The sequence below is a fragment of the Moschus berezovskii genome, chromosome 2 (assembly GCF_049115385.1).
Source record: "Moschus berezovskii isolate FMDL1 chromosome 2, NW_MosBer_1.0, whole genome shotgun sequence".
Taxonomy (NCBI): domain Eukaryota; kingdom Metazoa; phylum Chordata; class Mammalia; order Artiodactyla; family Moschidae; genus Moschus; species Moschus berezovskii.
The window spans coordinates 51,547,157-51,567,951 of NC_142461.1; the positions used below are offsets into that span (position 1 = coordinate 51,547,157).

The 20,795-nt window shown below is 42.2% G+C and overlaps 1 protein-coding gene across 2 annotated transcripts in view; it reads left to right on the forward strand.

Annotated features, from left to right (window-relative positions):
• The first annotated feature begins 2,605 nt into the window (after nucleotides 1–2,605).
• Nucleotides 2,606–20,795, forward strand: part of HECW2 (HECT, C2 and WW domain containing E3 ubiquitin protein ligase 2) — a 446,193-nt gene continuing 428,003 nt past the window's right edge. Inside the window, exon 1 of one of the 2 annotated variants that reach the window (XM_055397171.2) lies at nucleotides 2,606–2,679. The gene's annotated coding sequence lies outside the window, so the exon portion shown is untranslated. Of the gene's footprint in view, nucleotides 2,680–3,494; nucleotides 3,613–20,795 lie in introns of those variants that run through there. The other variant, XM_088828674.1, reaches the window with a different exon arrangement.

Below are 20,795 nucleotides of genomic sequence, written 5' to 3' on the forward strand. Positions count from 1 at the left end.
ACAATGGGTTGTAATACCTATGAACCATATAAACTTATTCCAGTTAATTAACTCAACTTCCCCTTAGCCAGGGGGCTTCCCTGATAGCTCAGTTGGTAAAGAATCCACCTGCAATGCAGGAAACACCGGTTTGATTCCTGTGTGGGGAAGATCCCCTGGAGAAGGGATAGGCTACCCGCTCTGGTATTCTTGGACTTCCTTGTGGCTCAGCTGGTATAAGAATCCGCCTGCAATGTGGGAGACCTGGGTTTGATCCTTGGGTTGGGAAGATCCCCTGGAGAAGGGATAGGCTACCCACTCTGGTATTCTTGGACTTCCTTGTGGCTCAGCTGGTATAAGAATCCACCTGCAATCTGGGAGACCTGGGTTTGATCCTTGGGTTGGGAAGATCCCCTGGAGAAGGGAAAGGCTACCCACTCCAGTACTCTGGCCTGGAGAATTCCATGGACCAGTCCGTGGGGTTCACAAAGAGTTGGACATGACTGAATGACTTTCACTTGCACTTTTCCCCTTAGCCAGATCCCCAAAATGCTTGTAATCACTTCAATGCTGTTGGACGCAAGGAAAATTATGACTGAAGGGAAGTTAGAATAAAAAGACAGCAATCTTTTGAGAAAAAAATATTTTATATTTGAAACTGACAGAAACATAATAGCAAGTGAACATACTTCTAGGACCCCTCTTGTGCTGGAAGAGGCTCGAAGTTTGTTTCCTGGGATCTGCCTTCGGGTTTAGATTTGAACGCTATGCTTCAGGAGGAGTGCTCAAACCTGAGTATATTCACTGCAAGGAGGTAAAGGAGGATGATGAAGAGTCAGGACACCTTGCCCTATAATAAGCAGCTGTGGCAGCTAGGGGTCATGTAAAAATCTTGGAATAGACAATTCAAATGGTTTCTGAGTCTGTCTTTAGTCCTTGTAGATTTGTTGAGGTGAAATAAGTATTTCAACTCAATATAAGGAATCACTATCTAATGTTAGGCCAATTTCAACACAGAATTGACCAACTTGTGAAAAAATGAGCTCAAGAAGAGGCTAAATGAGAACCAGTCAGAAATCCTCTGAAGGGGAGACCCCAGTTTGGGGCTGGTGACAAGGATAGGGAGTGCAGTATGAAAGATGCTAACCTTTACACACTTTTGCAAATCTGAGATTTTAGGATGACTTTGCTATTAATTCTATTTGAAGCCTCAGCCTCAAGTTTAATGCCTGATATGTAGAGAGTTTTAAAGATAGGTGGGACTGCTTTTAAGGTCAGAGAAAAACGTTTTGACTTTTTTTTTTTTTTAAACTTAAGGGCAGTAAGAATGATCCATTTTAGTTCTTTTTATACTTTTTTTGTTTAAAGTTAGATTATAAGATGGTGATTAATTAATACAGGAGGTTAAAGGTTGCAGGTATGTGATTGCTGGGTATAGAGCAAGTTATACAAAGAGAACATCATGTAGGATCCTTTGGGATCCCTGTTCTTCCACTAGGTACAAGAATAGGAACTTTTTTCTTTTGTGGGGTATGTGTGGAGTTGTCAGTTCTTTGGAGGAGCCCAGCAACGGTGTGTGTGATGGGTAGATCCAGAGGAACAATGAGTCAGGGCTTTTTGTGACCCCTGACAGAACACAACTGAAACTGCCTTGAGGAAATAGGGAAGGGGGTGGATTTATTGCTTTCAGGGGTAGAGTTCACTTAGACATATTTGCCTCCTAACTCTGGAAAGATATCATCCCCTCCCCCTCAAGTTTCCTTCCTTAAAGTTGACTTCGTCCACATGCATTGGTGGTACTTATATCTACATTTGATGGCTTATGTCCTTTGAAATTAGTTATCCTAGTTGGAAGGACTTCTTTTTCTGAACTGATTCAGCAAAAGTTCCAGATTGAATTCCTAGACCAATATGCCCATTGCAGAACCAATCACTGTGGTCTGGAATATGATGACTGGCCAGTTCTGGGGAGTGAGGGTGGGAGGTGTCAGTATTCTGGAACCACCACAAAGACTCCTGGGCCAGGGTGGGGACGGGGGAGGGGAATGAATAGCTGTTATCAGAGAAGGGGAAGAAATGGATAATACTGAAAGTACACACTCAAAAATCCCCCAATAAAGCTATCTGTTATTTGGGGAAAAAACGTTTTGGGATTTCCTCCACAAGGTTGCAGTTTAACTGTAAAAGCGTGCAAATCTTTCCCTTATCTGGATAGATATCATGCATGGGGGATAATAGTCTTAACATCTCCGAATTTTTACTCTTTCCTCTAAGTGGGACTGAGTCAATGTAGACGCTGCAAAAAAAGTAAACAGAAAGCTTAGAGTATTAATACGGTAATTTTTAATTTGAGTGCCCTCTTTAGGCAAAGTAGCTGGGAGCGCTTTCACCAATCCATTTTTAATCGTGACCACACCCCGTGTAGGTGACATGAGTATTACCGTCCTGCCCTTGTGTTTGGGGAAATCGAGGCATGTCACTCCTCCATTCAGCCTTCCGGGGGCATTTCGGAAGAGTCCAGCCTGCCTGATATCAGAGGGTCTCCTTCTTCCTCCGCTGCGCCTCTCGGAACCCTCATGTCCTTCGGCGTCGCAGAAGGAGAGCAGCTCAGGCTCCGCCGCAGCCTCGGGATTCGTCCTTCTCCCGGCTGCACCCGCCCCGCTCTCCCGCACCTTCCCCGGGAACGTCCAGCTGGACAAGGTCTGGAGTCTCTCCCGTCCTCTCCCCTCACCCCTCCCGCTGCCCTCCCTCTGGTCCACGACGTGCAGGAAGCCCCCAGCCCAGCGCCCTGCAGGGAGGTGCGGGCACATGTCGCCCAGGCGTCCAGCGGGAGGGGCGCCGGCGCCGCCGGAGGTGAGCGGCCCGCACCCTTCGCTCCGGAGGGCCCGGGCGCCGGGGCAGGGCAGGGCACTGGGCACGCCGGGCCCGAGGAAGGTGGCGGCGCGAGGGAGGCTGGGCGACCCGCCGGGAGCGGCGAGAGGGGGCCACGCGGGCGGGCCGGCGCGCGGCTCGCGGGCGGAGAGCGAGCGGCGGGGAGCCGGGCGCTGCTGGGCCGCTCGGGGACGCGCGGCGCCCGGGCCGCGGAGCTCGGCGATGAACCTCCCCAGGACGCCCGGACCCCCGGTGCCCTCCCGAGCGCGGGCGGAAGACATGGCTTCGCGCGTCCCCGCCGCCGCTGACTCGACAGAATCGGCGGGCCGCGCGAGGGGCGCGGCGTAACCCGGGGGTGGGCGGTGGCGCGGAGCCGCCCGGGGAGCTCGGGGCGTCGTTGGGAGCGAAGGAGGATGCCAGCACAAAGGCACGCCGAGACCCAGCCCGCTGCGGAGCGCGGCGGGAAGAGCCGCTGAGGGGCGCGCCGGGCGCGCTCGGCTCCGCGCTGCGTCTCTCGTCGCTGCCTCGGGTTGCCGGGTCGGAGACGGCCGCGCAGGGTCCCTCGGTCCCGTGGCAGCGGCCGCCGCAGCCGGGAGCTGCATGCGACGCGCGGCGGCGCCCGCGGCCGCCTGCTTTCCCCGCGACGCGCGCGGACCGGCCGGAGGGCGCCGGGGCCGCGGGTCCGGGCATCTGCCGGGGCGCCCAGCCGCCCGGCGGCCCCATCCCCACTCGCAGCCGGCGGCGGCAGGCGCAGAGCTCCAGGTGAGTGCGCGGCCCTCGCCCGGCCCTTCCTCCGCAAGCCGGACGGCGGGAGGTGGCTTTGTTTTCCTCCCTTGCGCCCCGGCGCGGTCATTCATTTGACATTTCGGCTTCCGCTGCCCCGAGACGCTGGTGAGAGGCACCGGGACGTGTTTCAAGGTTTGATTCTCCGGGGAGCTGAGACTTTTGGGTCCATCTGAGCATCTCTTGAGGGAGCAGAGGCTTCATTTCCTTTTGGTTTGGAATGTATTGTGAACATCCTCTGCCGCGGCTTTGGGCCTGGAGGAAACTGGGGTTGCAGATTTAGACGTAGACGTTTTGGAGGACGTGCAACTGCAGAGGTCTGGCTCTTCCATGCCTTGTGTTTTTCTCTATTAGCAGAGCTCAGGTGTTTTTCCTTGATTATCATTATTAATTTAGGAACATCTTTACAGGCACATTTGTTTCTTTTAGAGTTGGAAGTCTTTGGAGACAATACAGAGCTAACAGTTACAGGGGATCAAGCGCTGTTGAACTTGGAGAAGGCAGGCATCGTCAATCGTTGTAGGTAGAGGGTAGAGGTGGACCTTAGGCAAACTTTCCCAGTACGATTTCTGCTTTCATTGTCTTGGAGTCAAGCAAACTGAATTCTTATTGCACGTATACGTTTGTCAAAGTGTGAAACTTGTCTTTTTTTTAAAAATAGTTTTCTATAGTTTGTAATTTGGAAGAAAAAGATTTAAGCGTAATTAGTAGAGTGAACCCGGTGAAATTTCATGTTTTCGTATTGTCTCATTGTCTCATAAGTATGATTTTCATTTTATTATTTCTCCTATTCCCTCAAGGGCTCATTTCTTCTGTTGCCTAGAGAGAGCTCCACCGCACCCCGCCCCCCCCCCCCTCCCCGGCCCAGCCAACAGATGGCTGTATGTTCTGAGGTTATCTTTAAAATGACACTCACATTACCTATAAACAAGGAAGGATCAGTTGTTAGGCTTATTCTTGGAGTTATTAAAGCAAGAACCCTAATCTGGATGGGGATGCTGTTGATGGTGTGAAAATCTGGAGTTTGCTAATCTGTTTGGGCATCAGAAGATTCCTGCAGGGATTGTTTATATAGTGTGGGAGACAGATGGCATTCCCAGCAGACAAGAGAAGCCCAGCATAAAGAGTCATTGTATTCTTCAAAAATTATCCACTTCCCTGTTGGAAGATGGGATGCAGTGGGGAAGACATAGTTTTCATCTCCCAAAGAAGACATTATAACGGTATCATCCAGCAGCTTGACTAGTGAGTTTCTTCTTTTTTTGAACATTTAAAAAGTCATTATTGAGCTGTTTGTTTTGATTATTCCTTTGGCACATTTTGGGCTCAATTTTTATTATGTGAAGCAGTTTAAACAGTTATATTAACAAAAATGTCTTTGAATTTAAGATTATCGTACTGCTGGGATAAACAGTAGTTCTTGAGTACACAAGGCCCCTTGGACTTATAGTGACCCCTACCTGGAAGGACTTTAGTCCAACCTGCATGAATTCAAAAAGAATTTCTTCTACTACCTCCATGACAGGTGGTTTCCTGACTGCCAGCGTTTGTCCCCAGACTCTCAGCTGTGGGTAGTACTCTACTTTTATAAAACTTAACAGCCTAAGACTGTTGGGTCATCAGTCTTTTGCTCAGTCCCCTACACTTAGCAAAAGCCTAAGATTTTTGCTTTAACAGTGCGCTCTAGCACAGCATTGAACAACCTTGGGCAGTGAATCTTTCTGAGTGACTGTGGAGTCTTTGAAGAAGTTAAAGTCATTCTGAACATTTGTGATAAGCCATCTGGAGCATCTCTGCTCCTACCACCATTATAGATTCTTTACGGGCTGTAGATTCCAGCTAGATTACAAAATTGGTCTGCCATTTTTATGCTAGTGAGGGAAAATATTCCGATAAATTCATAGTCACTAGCCACAGAACTAAATTTTCTGAAGAACACGAGCAATGTTTGACCCTTTGAAACAGGAAGTATGGGATAAAAGTAAGCATTGGCTCTGTTTAGCCTGGAAACTGTGATCTTGGGGAAAAAATATATTTCCTTACTTTTTTCTAAATCCTTCTGCACCACTGATTTCAGCAAAAGGCAAAGAAACTAAGGTTGTTACCTGTAGCTGAGGACAGATACCCTAGTTATTTCTTCTGGATGAATATGTGTTGCTGGAGAGCTGGCTTTTGGGCTCTGTCCAGTTTCAGCATGTGCCTTGGCATCAAAAAGGGTCTAACATTCAAATTTGGATTGTTAAATGTGCGGTTGGTATCTGTGTACCTTCTCAGTAGGTTGCTTCCTCTCTTGTGAAGTGTTCCTTTATGAGAAACGCAAGGCACCAGGCCTGGGGTTTGCTGGGCACCTGGCCTGCATCCACATTCTTGTGTGTTACTGCCTCCATTCCTGAGTAAAAATGGAACCAGTTTTACACAAATAGGGAATGCAGGGTGGAGTGCAAACCTTTCCAGCTCCATTGTGGAAAGGCAGGCCTGGCCTCAAAGAGAGAGGACTGCATATGTGGTTGACATAGCAGAGGCAGAATTGCTTCCTTACACACAGGATGGCTTTTGTGTGGGAAAATGAATGAGAGATTAGAAGTGTGACCACACCTTCTCAGTTGGTTTATTCCTGTTGCCCTATCTGAATCATCAAATGCATCCCCTTTCACATTTAAAAGTGCCCTGGTTTGGATGATAAATTGTATGGTCACTCTGGATTTTCAGGAATCTTCACTATTTTCTTCATCACCCTCTTCTGACTTCAGATTTTGAGTCTGGCTTTATTTTAGTCTTTAATTTGTTAAACGCAAAGATAAAAAAAGTAAAAAAAAAAAATTAAACCAAAAAAATGCTTAAAGAAAAAAAGAATAAAAATGATGAAAGATGAAAGAATGAGGTATTTGGTTGCTTGTCATCTATTTACACATACAAGAAATAAAAGTTTTATGCTTGAGGTATTAAGTCTCTACTTTGGCTCTAAGCCCATGTTATTATTGTCTTCGAGCACGGTGAGAATTAACACCTGTTTACCTAGGGCTGACACGAATTGGGGCAACTCCTATGATTTGGGACAGCAGCTTCAACAAAACCTGTTTGCAGACCTAATGGCTGCATGGTTTTTGCAGATTGGAATGCAAGTTTCAAGGGTGTCCCAGGTGGCCTTAGTGGTAAAGAACCCACCTGCCAATGCAGGAGACTTAAGAGACTCAGCTTCTATCCCTGGGTTGGGAAGATCCCCTGGAGGGGGCATAGCAACCTACTCCACTATTCTTGCCTGGGGAATCCCATGGATAGAGGAGCTTTGTGGGCTACAGTCTATAGGATCACAAAGAGTTGGACATGACCAAAACGACTTAGCACATACGCAAATTTCAAGATCTTGTGTTTGGTCAAGTTCTTGGAATTCACTGAGAGACCAAAGCACATGTGTTGTTGTGAAGACTTGACTCCACATTCTCCTAGTTTCCAACCCCTCTGGGCCATGAGGATAATAGAAGAGCCTTTGTTTTCTGCCCTCTCTTCTGACAAGAGTCTTGGGTTTGGGTCTCAGCTTTTCAGACAAAGGGCTTGCAGAGAAGAATGTGGTTTGCCCTCTTACCACGTGAACGTTCTCACAACTGGAGATTATGCAGGTGACCTGACGGGGGTTTGAGTTTGAACACTAGATATATAGAGCTTGTGCCGTGTACTTTTACAATAATGGCTGTGCTTCTTTGCTAAAGAATTGCCTGTTTGAAAGAGTTCGCTCGCAGTGCCGGCCAGTAGGTGTTACAAAAAATTATGGCTGTCACTTTTCCACACCCACTCCATTGAAATCCTCAAAAACTTGGTCGGCATGCTTGAATAAGAAGAAATGTATGTATCTTCTTTATAAGTAGGATGACTGTATAGTTATTTTTGTTCAGACAAGGACACTCTTGAGAGTAGAGTGAAAAGTGAAGTCGCCCAGTTGTGTCTGACTCTTTGTGACCCCATGGACTATAGCCTGCCAGGTTCTTCCGTCCATGGGATTTTCCAGGCAAGAATACTGGAGTGGGTTGCCATTTCCTTCTCCAGGGGATCCTCCCAACCCAGGGATAGAACCTGGGTCTCCCGCACTGCAGGCAGACTCTTTACCATCTGAGCTACCGAGGAAGCCCCTTGAGAGTAAAAAGAGGGACTAACTGGAAGGGGCACCATATCAGTTTATACTGTTGTACCAGGAAAGTTATGTTGGATGCTTGTCTTAACTATTTCCTAAGTCATAGCTTTTCTATGAAGAATACCCATATGATAGAAGAATGTCCTTGACTTCTAGATTGGTTCAGGATATGGTTAATGTGTGCATTTGTATACATATATGTGTATATACACAGACATTGCTCATATATCTACAGAGATGTGTATTATGGGATTGAAATTAACTGCTTAAGAAGACCTAGTCATTTGGAACATTGTGACTTCTTTCATAGATTGACTTTAAAACTAAAAAAAAAAAAAAAAGTCCAGCCTCTCCAAACTTTTAAGTCACCTTCTGACCTTGTGTAGTTCTCTTGCTTAAATCATTTGATGGTTCTCCATTTTCTGTTTAATTCTCAAGTAAGATCCACAGACAGATTGGTGGTTAGAGAGGAAAAGCAATGAAAAAATTTTACTTACTCCCTCATTCATTTATTCATTCAACTATTAATACTATTTATTGAGCATCTTCCATGAATCTAGATGCTGAATGAATAAAACAAAGATCCCTGCCCTTAATGAAGTTTTCCTTTTATTGAGAGTGAAGAGGTGGGAGTGGGAGATGCACAATAAGCCAAATAAATAAGTGAATTATATAGCATTCTAGAAGGAGGTAATGCTTTGGAAGAAAGTAGAATAAATTAGTTGAATAGCCTTCATGAAGAAACCTCACCAAAGACTTGAAGGAAGTGAAAGAAGTTGCTCATACAGATACCAGAGGGGAGTGTTCCAGGCAGAGAGAACAGCCAGTGTGAAGGAGTGAAGGTGAGAATATGTTTGGATGTGTTCAAAGATGAGTGAGAAAACTAACACAAGAGGGTGGAGTGGTGGGGGGACGTGGAAATGTGAATCAGAAAGATGATGTAGGAGTAGCAGAGCATGTAGGATCTTGAGATGTGAGAGTGATTGTAAATTTAGCAGAAATCCCATTATGTTCTTAAAAGGTGTTCTGGTATTAATTTTGTGTTTGTGCTATGAAGACTGCACTGGTCAATATCACTTGCATTTCATATGTGGTGCACTTCATCTTAGTTAATATACTTTTTATGTCATTGGCTCATTGTTTACTTGTTAAAATTGCTGGTCTTAAGTTGTATCTCCATTGCACAAAAATAGATCAGAGGTTCAAAAGTGGTTCATTGCAATGTGAAAATAGTGATGAGAACAGTAATGAAAATGCTACAGTTCAAAATGTCACAAACATACTTAAGAGAACTAAATCCCATTCCAAATATAAAATGTGAATCTGTATGTGTGAAAACAAGGGAGTTTGTGAGAGTAATGATTTCAAAACAGTAGCTGAAATGGAAAAGTATAAAAAAAGCAAAAGGAAATAAGATGATGACTCTTTCAAAACTGCTTTTTATTGGGTTTGCCATCCATTTGCTCCTAGTCCTCAGTCATCGCCTGTTGTGAAACTTTTTCTGTGAAGCCATGGATGTTTTGGTGTCATTTTCAAACAAAGCACAGTGGCTTCTCTGTTATACCATTCAAGTTTCCCAGGACAAGAACCCAATGATATTTTCCATTACAAAATTAATGTGTTGAACTTCTAACAGTAGGAAAGAGATTAAAACTTTAGTAGCATCATTAAGTGATCCTTGTAACAAAAGTAAGTATAAGTCATTTTATTGAAGAGACACTTGGAAAATCAGCTGGAAAGTTAAAGACAAACATTATCCACAGAGAGAAGCCAGAAGTTATTGACAGAATTCCTTTGTCAAATGACACAGTTGGCTGTTGGATATTATCAGTGGAGTAGAGTGTGGAAGAGTGATTACTATCAAGTGCACACTAGCAAATATTTCACTTTATGGTTGGATGAAACCACGGATGTCATGCAGAGAATGAATCAGCTTTTGGCATTTGTTCAGGGAGGAGCACTTGGTGATGCTTTGTTCATTTATCACTGAAAACTTGTGCTATAGAGGAAGAGATTTTTCTTTTGGTTAACCATTATGTATGAGACAGGAAAAGTCCTCAGGAAGCAGAACTGACAGAGCATTAGGTTCATGTACAGATAAGAAGGTTGTGACTTCATGAAGAAAACAAGTTGTACCTAGAAGCCAATCTACATGTTCTTCCATTCACAGCGAAGATGTAGCACCTTCTGATCTTGAGGAACTACTGAAAGAAAGTGAAAACTGGGTAAATTATGGCCCATGTGTATCTGTGTGTGCTGTGCAAAGTGATGGACAAGCAGTATAAAGACGCTTCTCTGCACTAATGTACACTGGCTGTTTAGGGGAAAGGTGCTCATATGGTATTTTACCTGTGCTGTAAGATACCTGCAGAGCAAGAAAGATGTTTCTTTATGACATCACAATTAGAAATGATTTCTCTTATATCAAGTGTCAAGCCTTAGTATTATACTCTGCCCACATGGAACCGTGTCAGGGAAAGGGAGGAAAGGGAGAATTGCTAACAAAACAATCTGCTACAATCATAGGGACTCAATGGACATGAGTTTGAGTGAACTCTGGGAGTTGGTGATGGACAGGGAGGCCTGGCATGCTGTGATTCATGGGGTCACAAAGAGTCGGACATGACTGAGCGACTGAACTGAACGGAAGACATTTTTTTCATTAGAAAGAGTTGGAGGTCCATATTGGCTATAAAGAATTAAGAAAGTAATATTTTCAGTAATGGACAGTCCTTTAAATCAGAAGCATATTATCTCTCAGTGACCTATTGGAAGAATAAGAGCACAAAGAAATAGAACTTAGACCCAATAAAGTTGATGGGGTGAGAATACAGGTGTATATGTATGTAACAGTTGAGAGCATGTAGAGAACCACAGTGGGAGGAATCCAGGCTTTAAGGATTCTGTGAAGATGCTAGATGGCCAGGAGTGCAGGTAAAAGGAGGTGGAGAAGCCTGATAATTGCACTTGACCTTTCTTATACTTTTGCCTTAGGCTTGGCTTCATTTCAGACAGATGGACTTGGTACTTGACTTTGTTTTTAGCACAGGATTTGTATTGCCCCTGATGTAACCTAAAAAAAAAAATAATGTTCTCTAGTGTTTTAGGATTCTTTGCATAGGACTCTACTCATTCCTCCCCTTCTCCCTCCCTGCCTCTTCCCAACCCTCCTGTTGTCTCCCATCTCTTCTCCTCTACCTCCATCTCTTCTTTTTTTCTTTCCCTCTTTAAGCTATTGAGTTGGCATCTTGAAACTAGAAGATACTTTGAGGGGTTATGTTCTGTCCATGTCTTTGGGCAGATATATGTGCTGTCCAGGGCAAGAGGGATCAGGGCTCTAGGGCAGTTCTATTCCTTATTCAGCTAACCCACTCTAATATGGAGTGTCCAGTTATATCACACACTTAAATTTGAACCCTCTTCCTTAAGTAAAGATCTGTTTCCCAGGGAGTTCCCTGATGGCCTAGTGGTTAGGGTTCCAGGCTTTCACTGCCTTGGCTGGAGTTCAGTCCCTGGTTGGAGAACTGAGATCCTGCAAGCCTTGTAGCAAGGCCAAAAAAAAAAAAAAAGGGATTCTTTTCTTTATTTATTTGGATTTTAATAAAGATGGAGTCATTGTCTTTTGTCTCATAACTCTTCTATAGTGATGGCCATTATTTCATTCTAGGACAGAAGTCATTCATGCATTATTCATTGAATAAACATTGAGAGCCTTATATGTACCAGGCTGTCTTCTGAGGGATAGGTTAAAAGAGGTCAATATTCAGACATGGCCCTGACCAGATAAGACAGAGAATCGAGTTAGGAAATAGGATGTGAATAAACAAGTGACTGTGTAATTGCAAAGCAAATGTGGCAGAAATTGTAAAGGTAAACATTCTTACCTTAGGGTGGTGGTATTTGGGCTACTTTTATGTTAACTTCTGAACTTTACGGCCTTCTGAATGTATAAATATTTCTTAAGTAGAAAATGAAAAAAAAAAACAACATAGTTGGAAGTGTCATAAGTGCTTTGTAGAGGAGGAGCTGGCTAGAGAAGGAAGTGTAACTGAGACGTCCTTTCCATGGGGTGGGCAGGCAAGACCTGGAGTGTAATTCATCACTTGTCTATGTGAGAGGGATGAGGATAATTTTGACAGGGCTCAGAGAAGAGTTGTACAGATGATTGACTGACCAGCGGCTGAGTTGAAAATAAGACCTACAAGAGACGTCTCAAAGAGCCAGGGATGTAGAACAACCGTGGAATTTAACCCGATGCCATGACTTAGGATCTCTTTTTCTTAAATTTATACACCATCCACTTCGACTCATCCACATTCTCTTCACTCATTTCTCTTGTTCAACATCAGGCAAGGGCCATGATGCAGGTTAGAATTCCGTGTTAGAGGAAAATTGGAATTTTGTTCTCTAGTTGAGGAAAACTTGGAAAGGACCTAAAGGTAAATGAATTCAGCCTTCTTCTTTAATGTTTCTCTTTATCTCTTTAACGTTAATAGGTGGTCATCAAGTTCTTTCAGGCCGACTTCATACTTGCTCCACCTAGAATGGGGTGGTGGCGGGTGGGGCGCTCTTCTCTGCTTCAGTTAGGCAGGTCTTCTTTGCATTCCACAGATGCCCTAGCTCATCTCCACCTCAGCACTTTTACCACAGGAAGTACTTCCCATCTGGAACACCCACCAATTCTACCTGCTTTTCTGTGTGTCATTTAAAAATTGTGTTTTGCATCCTTTCTTCCTCCCCAAACCCCCCCCCCCCCGCCCCCCCGCCTTACCCTTAGGAAGAATATGGCACTTCTAGAAGTAATGTAGCTTCCTTTGTTGTGATTGGAAGTAAGACTGGGAGTAGAGTGAGTATCCTCCTCTGGGAGGGGGTTGGGGACAGCGTGTTTAGTTTAATATCTTCTCCCTAGTTGCTGATATGCCCCACTCTTGGGAATCGCTGTCTTACAGCAGTTAAGATCTTAATCATCTGCTGTTTTAAGTGATGCGCTACTTATTTTGTTTGCTATTAGTGTTTTTGCCAACTAGATTTAAGTACTTTGAAGATACGAGAACTTGGCTGATACCTCTGTATTGTGCCCAGTATTGATCATGAAATGAATACACATATAATAAGCAATGGCTAATGACTGAAGAGACCATGTGTTTTTTTTTCATGAACCATTATGGAAACTTGTCATTTATATAAATCAGGTATTAAGTTGGTACAGACACTAAAAGATGAACATTTTTGTAGTTCTAAAATGGCAGAAAGTCAAGTCTTGGAGGTTGATTCTTTGAGATAATTCCCATCTCAGAAAACTCTTCTTCTTTTGTAAATCTTCTAACTCCTTGCTATTCAGAGTGTAGTCTACACTGGTGCAGTGACATCAGCATCAGCCGGAAGCCAGGCCTACTGAATCAGAATCTGCATGTTAACAAGATCTTCAGATATGTTCTATACACAGTAAAGTTTGAGAAGCATTTTATTTTTAACACAAAGTTCAGAAATTTAAGAGGTGCATTTATCTTCAAAGAGAAGTGAGTCTGGAAATGACGATTTCATTGGTCTGTGGATGAGATCCTCAGTTTTTTCTCTTGTGTGGCTTGGAATTACACTGCTTCTTGCCAGGCCAGAAAATGCCTCTGCAGGAATGCCCCAGTGTAATTTAAGCATGAGAGTGGTTCTTAGATGTTAGATGTGATGGTGATTACAGGAACTTGAAGCACTTTGGAGTGAGAAACTCAGAGAGCTTGGCAAAGGTAGAGAAACATGGCCATGAAACCTGAAACCAAAGGTAAGGGAAGAGGTCTTCCCTTTATGATTAGAGGCAACTTCTAACTCTCTGGACTTCAGTTCTGTTCTCCCCCTCCCACCCCTCCAGAGCCAGGTGGTCACAAATGAAACGGCTTAAAGTGCTATGCATGGAAACCTTGTGGAATGGAGAGGAATTCTTCATCAGAGGAGAAGGGGGTGTCACTACACATCTTAACCAGTTGTTGCCACATGGGAATTTGTGTTCAGCAAATAAAGCTAAAAATCTAAGTTTGTATATACAAAACCTCTTTGAGTGTAATATGTTGGTAATTAAAATGTTTTTAGAACGACTCAGGCCAAACAAAATTCATGTGCTGCCTGCATCTGTTTTGTAACCCCTCTTCTAGAGCAACAAAACATATGTGGTGATGTGAATATCGGACCTTTTTAGTTTCAGACACCAAACATGGGTAGAGGGATTTTGGTTCTAGTAAGGACCACTTTGGATCTTTACTAAGTAAAAGAAATAAAAAGACATAAAGAAGGGAGTTGTACTTGCTTTGATGACCTGGTTTATCAATAAAATACATGTCTGAAGAACCTCAGTAACTAATGGTGTTTGGAGGAAAGTGATGCACGTTATGACCAACCTAGATAGCATACTAAAAAGCAGAGATATTACTTTGCTAACAAAGATCAAGGCTATGATTTTTCCAGTAGTCATGTGTGGATGTGAGAGTTGGACTATAAAGAAAGCTGAGTACCAAAGAATTGATGCTTTTGAACTGTGGTGTTGGAGAAGACTCTTGAGAGTCCCGTGGACTGCAAGGAGATCCAACCAGTCCATCCTAAAGGAGATCAGTCCTGAATATTCATTGGAAGGACTGATGTTGAAGCTAAAACTCCAATACTTTGGCCACCTGATGCAAAGAGCTGACTCATTGGAAAAGACCCTGATGTTGGGAAAGATTGAAGGCGGGAGGAGAAGGGGACAACAGAGGATGAGAAGGTTAGGATGGAATCACTGACTCAATGGACATGAGTTTGAGCAAGCTCTGGGAGTTGGTGATGGACAGGGAGGTCTGGCAAGCCACAGTCCATGGGGTTGCAAAGAGTTGGACACGAGTGAGCAACTGAACTGAATTGATACCTAAAGGCATATAACTTAGGTTCTCTAAAATCTGAAGGAGAAGTGAGCATGGGATTTGGACAATAGTGAAGGAATGAGGTCATGGAAATTTTTTGGCTCCCCCAACCTAGGATCGCACAGTGCAACAGAGCTGGGAGACTGGACCACAACTTGGAGCTTACTGTGCTGGAGAGAAGTGTGACTGGAGATAAAATTAAAGTTAATTTATCTTTAGCATTTGGTTGTTGAATTTGGGTGGTGGCTAATGTTTAAAGTTAGCTGGAATTGAGTTTTCAAATAAAGTTCATCATATTAAAATTGGCATTTTATGTATTTTGACAGTAAAAATAGGTGTAAGAATCAAAATTCTTTCAAAGATTTATTATGTTTCTTGTTAAAAATTAAATTTCTTAAGGGTTAGTACTGTTTATTATTTATCTTTACATTATTATCATCCTTACATTTAGTGCAGTCTACATCAATGATCTGTTATGATTATAAGACAAAATATGTTTTATTTTCTGTCTTGGAGAGTCATTCTGGAGGTATTAATTTTCCTCACTGATTTAAAAAGAATAATGGCTTTATTTGAGATACAATTCGCATACCATCATTTTAAATTGTACCATTTAGTGGGTTTTAGTATATTTACAAAGTTGTGCAGTCAACACCACCCTGTAATATCAGAACCTGTTACCCTCAGAAGAAGACAAGTATCCTTAGCAGTCACTCTTCATCTCACCTGCCTCCTACCCCTGGCAACCATCTCTCCAGTTTCCATCTGTTGAGATTTGCATCTGGTAGTGTTCTTGCCTGGAGAATCCCAGGGATGGGGGAACCTGGTAGGCTTCTGTCTATGGGGTCACACAGAGTCGGACACGACTGAAGTGACTTAGCAGCAGCAGCAGACATTTCATAAAAGTGGAATTATATAATATGTAGCCTTTTGAGCGGAGAAGGCAATGGCAAGCCACTCCAGTGTTCTTGCCTGGAGAATCCCAGGGATGGGGGAGCCTGGTGGGCTTCCATCTATGGGGTCACACAGAGTTGGACACAACTGAAGTGACTTAGCAGGAGCAGCAGCAGCCTTTTGAGACTAGCATCTTTAACATAGCATCATATTTTCAAAGTTTATCCATATTGTAGCATGTGTTAGCATGCTTTTCTTATGTATAGCTCCCCCCCAAATTGTATTGTATGGATATATCACATTTTGTTTATCCATTTATCAGTTGATGGTTATTTGAGATGTCCTCAATATTTGGCTATTATGAATAATTCTGCTGTGAACATTTGTGTAAAAGTTTTGGTGTGGATTGTTGTTGTTGTTGTTCGGTCACGTCTGACTCTTTGTGACCCCACGGACTGCAGTACGCCAGGCTTTGCTGTCCTTCACCATTTCCTGGAGTTTGCTCAAATTCATATCCACTGAGTCTATGATGCCATTGCAACCATCTCATCCTCTGCTGTCCCCTTCTTCTCTTACCTTCAGTCTTTCCCAACATCGATGTCTTTTCCAATGAGTCGGCTCTTTGCATCAGGTGGCCAAAATATTGGAGCTTCAGTTTTAGCATCAGTCCTTCCAGTGAATATTCAGAGTTGATTTCCTTTCAGATTGACTGGTTTGATCTCCTTGTAGTCCAAGTTCAGTTCAGTTCAGTTCAGTTCAGTCACTCAGTCGTGTCCGACTCTCCGCGACCCCATGAATCACAGCACGCCAGGCCTCCCTGCCCATCACCAACTCCCGAAGTTCACTCAAACCCATGTCCACAGAGTCGGTGATGCCATCCAGCCATCTCATTCTCTGTCGTCCCCTTCTCCTCCCGCCCCCAACCTTTCCCAGCATCAGAGTCTTTTCCAGTGAGTCAACTCATCGCATGAGGTGGCCAAAGTATTGCAGTTTCAGCTTTAGCATCAGTCCTTCCAATGAACACCCAGGATCGATCTCCCTTAGAATGGACTGGTTTGATCTCCTTGCAGTACAAGGGACTCTCAAGAGTCTTCTCCAACACCACAGTTCAAAAGCATCGATTCTTCGGCGATCAGCTTTCTTCACAGTCCAACTCTCACATCCATACATGACCACGGGAAAAACCATAGCCTTGACTAGACGGACCATTGTTGGCAAAGTAATGTCTCTGCTTTTTAATATATTATCAAGGTTGGTCATAACTTTCCTTCCAAGGAGTAAGCGTCTTTTAATTTCATGGCTGCAATCAGCATCCGCAGTGATTTTGGAGCCCAAAAAAATAAAGTCTGACACTGTTTCCACTGTTTTTCCATCTATTTCCCATGAAGTGATGGGACCAGATGCCATGATCTTTGTTTTCTGAATGTTGAGCTTCAAGCCAACCTTTTCACTCTCCTCTTTCACTTTCATCAAGAGGCTTTTGAGTTCCTCTTCACTTTCTGCCATAAGGGTGGTGTCATCTGCATATCTGAGGTTATTGATATTTCTCCCAGCAATCTTGATTCCAGCTTGTGCTTCTTCCAGCCCAGTGTTCCTCATGATGTACTCTGCATATAAGTTAAATAAGCAAGGTGACAATATACAGCCTTGACGTACTCCTTTTCCTATTTGGAACCAATCTGTTGTTCCATGTCCAGTTCTGACTGTTGCTTCCTGACCTGCATACAGGTTTCTCAAGAGGCAGGTCAGGTGGTCTGGGATTCCCATCTCTTTCAGAATGTTCCACAGTTTATTGTGATCCACACAGTCAAAGGCTTTGGCATAGTCAATGAAGCAGAAATAGATATTTTTCTGGAACTCTCTTGCTTTTTCCATGATCCAGCGGATGTTGGCAATTTGATCTCTGGTGCCTCTGCCTTTTCTAAAACCTGCTTGAACATCTGGAAGTTCGTGGTTCACATATTGCTGAAGCCTGGCTTGGAGTCCAAGGGACTCTCAAAAGTTTTCTCCAACACCACAGTTCAAAAGCAAGTTCTTCGGTGCTCAGCCTTGTTTATGGTCCAACTCTCACATAAATACATGACTACTGGGAAAACCACAGCTTTGACTAGGCGGACTTTGTTGGCAGAGTAATGTCTCTGCTTTTTAATATTCTGTCTAGGTTGGTCATAGCTTTTCTTTCAAGGAGCAAGTGTCTTTTAATTTCATGGCTGCAGTCACTATCTGTAGTGATTTTGGAGCCCAAGAAAATAAAGTCTGTCACGGTTTCCATATTTTCCGCATCTATTTGCCATGAATTGATGGGACTGGATGCCATGATCTTTGTTTTCTGAATGTTGAATTTTAAGCCAGCTTTTTGACTTTCCTCTTTCACCCTCATCAAGAAGCTCTTTAGTTCCTCTTCGCTTTCTGCCTTTAAGGTGGTGTCATCTGCATATCTGAGGTTATTGATATTTCTCCCGGCAATCTTGATTCCAGCTTGTGCTTCATCCAGCCCAGCATTTCTCATGATGTACTCTGCATATATGTGAAATAGGCAGGGTGGCAGTATTCAGCCTTGATGTATATTGTGTGGATATATGTTTTCAATTCTCTTGAGTATACACCTTGGAGTGGAATTACTGGGTCATATGGTGACTCCTCAGTGATCAGCTTTCTTCACGGTCCAACTCTCACATCCATACATGACCACTGGAAAAACCATAGCCTTGACTAGATGGACCTTTGTTGGCAAAGTAATGTCTCTGCTTTTTAATATGCTATCTAGGTTGGTCATAACTATATGTTTATCATTTTAGGATCTGCCAAACAGTTTTCCAAAGTGAATGTACCATTTTACATTTTAAGGAGCAATGTCTGAGGGTTCCAGTTTCTCTATATCGTCACCAACACTTATTATTGCTTTTTAAATTTAGCCACTCTGGTGGGTATGAAATGGTATTTCATTGTGGTTTTGATTTGCTTTTCTATATGCCTCATGATGTTGAGCATCTTTTTATGTGATTTTTGGCCATTTGTGTATATTCCTTGGAGAAGGATCTATTCACATCCTTTGTAATTTTATAATAAAATAAGGTTATTTTTAAATTTTTGTGTTGTACAATTTTGTTTTTTTTGACATTCTGGATTCTAGAGCCTAATGAGATGTATGACTTGAAAAATTTTTTCTATTCTGTGGATTGCCTTTTCACTCTTGATAGTGTCATTTGAAGCACAAAACTTTGTAATTTTGATAAAGCTCAATTATCTTTTCTTTTTCTTTCTTTTTCTTTTGGTACATGTCTATCCTGGTTGATCTCCTATTGTTCTGTCCAGTATGGAAAATGGAATATTGACATCTTCAACTGTTGTTGTTAAATTGTCTATTTCTCCCTTCAGCTCTGTCAGTTTCTGCCTATGTATTTTGTAGCCCCTTATAATACATGTTTATAATCTTTCTTTATGTCCTCCTTTTGAATTGACTTAATTATCATTATAAAATATTCTTTCTCTCTGGTTACCATTTTTGTCTTAGAGTCTGTTTTGCCTGTTGTCATCATTGTCACAGTAATTCTGTTTTTAAGTTATGTTTCCATGATATATCTTTTTTCATCCTTTTACCTACTTGTGTCTTTGAATCTAAATTTTAAAACAACATATAGTTGAATCATTAAAATTTTTTTTCTGCTAATTTCTGCCTTTTGTAAATGTTTAACTAGAATGTTTGACTTGAGTGTTTATTTACATTTAATGTAATTGCTGTTTATCAGATGGATATATTCACCTTGTTTGCTATTGGTTTTCCTTGTGTCTTAGGTTTTTTTGTTCCTCAATTCCTTTGTTACTTGTCTATATTAAATATGTGTGTTTTCTAGTGTACCATTTAAGTTTTCTTGTTGTTGCTTTTCTGGAGAAGGTAATTTTCATAGGCCTTTATTCTGTCATCCCTGATGATATTGTTATGATTATTTTTGAATTATTTTCTTAGCTGTTGCCTGGGGTTTACAGTGAGATTCTTAATTTAAACAATTGGATTAATTTAAAACAAGTTGATCAATTTCAACTTAATTTCCAAAGTATATGAAAGCTTTACTTCAGTATGGGTTAATTCCTTGCTTTATGTGTTGTAAGCCCATCATTACCACTTCTGTAATTATTGTCTTATGCAGTTGTTTTTAAATAGAAAAGGATTATAAAAAAATGCATTCATTCTGTATTTTTCATTTAACTATGTAGTTAGCTTTACCAGTTCTCTTGTCTCTTCAGGTGGATTTGATTTAATATTTAGTGATTTTTCATTTCCGCCTAAGAGCTCCCTTTAGTATTAATTATAGGACAGATTTGATAGTGTCAGATTCTTTCTGGTTTTGCTTGTCTTAATTTTGTCTTCATTTTTGAATAATTATGTGGGCTATAGAAGTCTTGGTTAACCTTAAAACAATTCAGTGCTTTGAATATGTTATTCTAATGCCCTCTGGCCTTCATAGTGTTTGAGGAGAAGTCAACTGTTAATCTTATCAAGAATTCTTTGCTTGTGATGAGACTTTTTTTCTGGCTGTCCTCAGATTTCTCTGTCTTTTGACATTTTGACTATGATGTGTCTTGATGTGGATTCTTTTTAGTTATGCTACTTGAGTTTATGTATAGATTAATGTTTTCATCAAATTTGGGAAGTTTTTGGCCATTGTTTCTTCAGATATTCTTTCTGTTTCTTTCCTTTCCTTCTGGAATTCCCAGAATGCATGGATTGATACAGTATCTGAAGTTTCACAGACCTCTGAAGCTCTGTTAGTTTTTTTCACTCTTTTTCTGTTCCTAAATCTGGATAATCTTAATAAACATATCTTGAAGGTCACTGATTCTTTCTTCTCACAATTAAAATCTGCTGTGAACCCCTCTAGTGAATTTTCCATTTCCAATATTGTACTTTTAAACACCAGAATTTTAATCTAGTTCTTTTTAAAAATAATTTTTATTTCTATATTGATATTCTTTGGTAAAACATTGTTTTAAAATTATCCTTTAATTCTTTAAATATGGTTTCCTTTAATTATTTGAACATAGTTTTAGTAATTTAAAATCATTGTCTAGGATGTCCCTCTCATGCATTGGAGAAGGAAATGGCAACCCACTCCAGTGTTCTTGCCTGGAGAATCCCAGGGACATTGGAGCCTAGTGGGCTGCCGTCTATGGGGTCGCACAGAGTCGGACACAACTGAAGCGACTTAGCAGCAGCAGAAGCAGGATGTCCCAAATCTGGGCTTCTTAGGAACATATTTTTT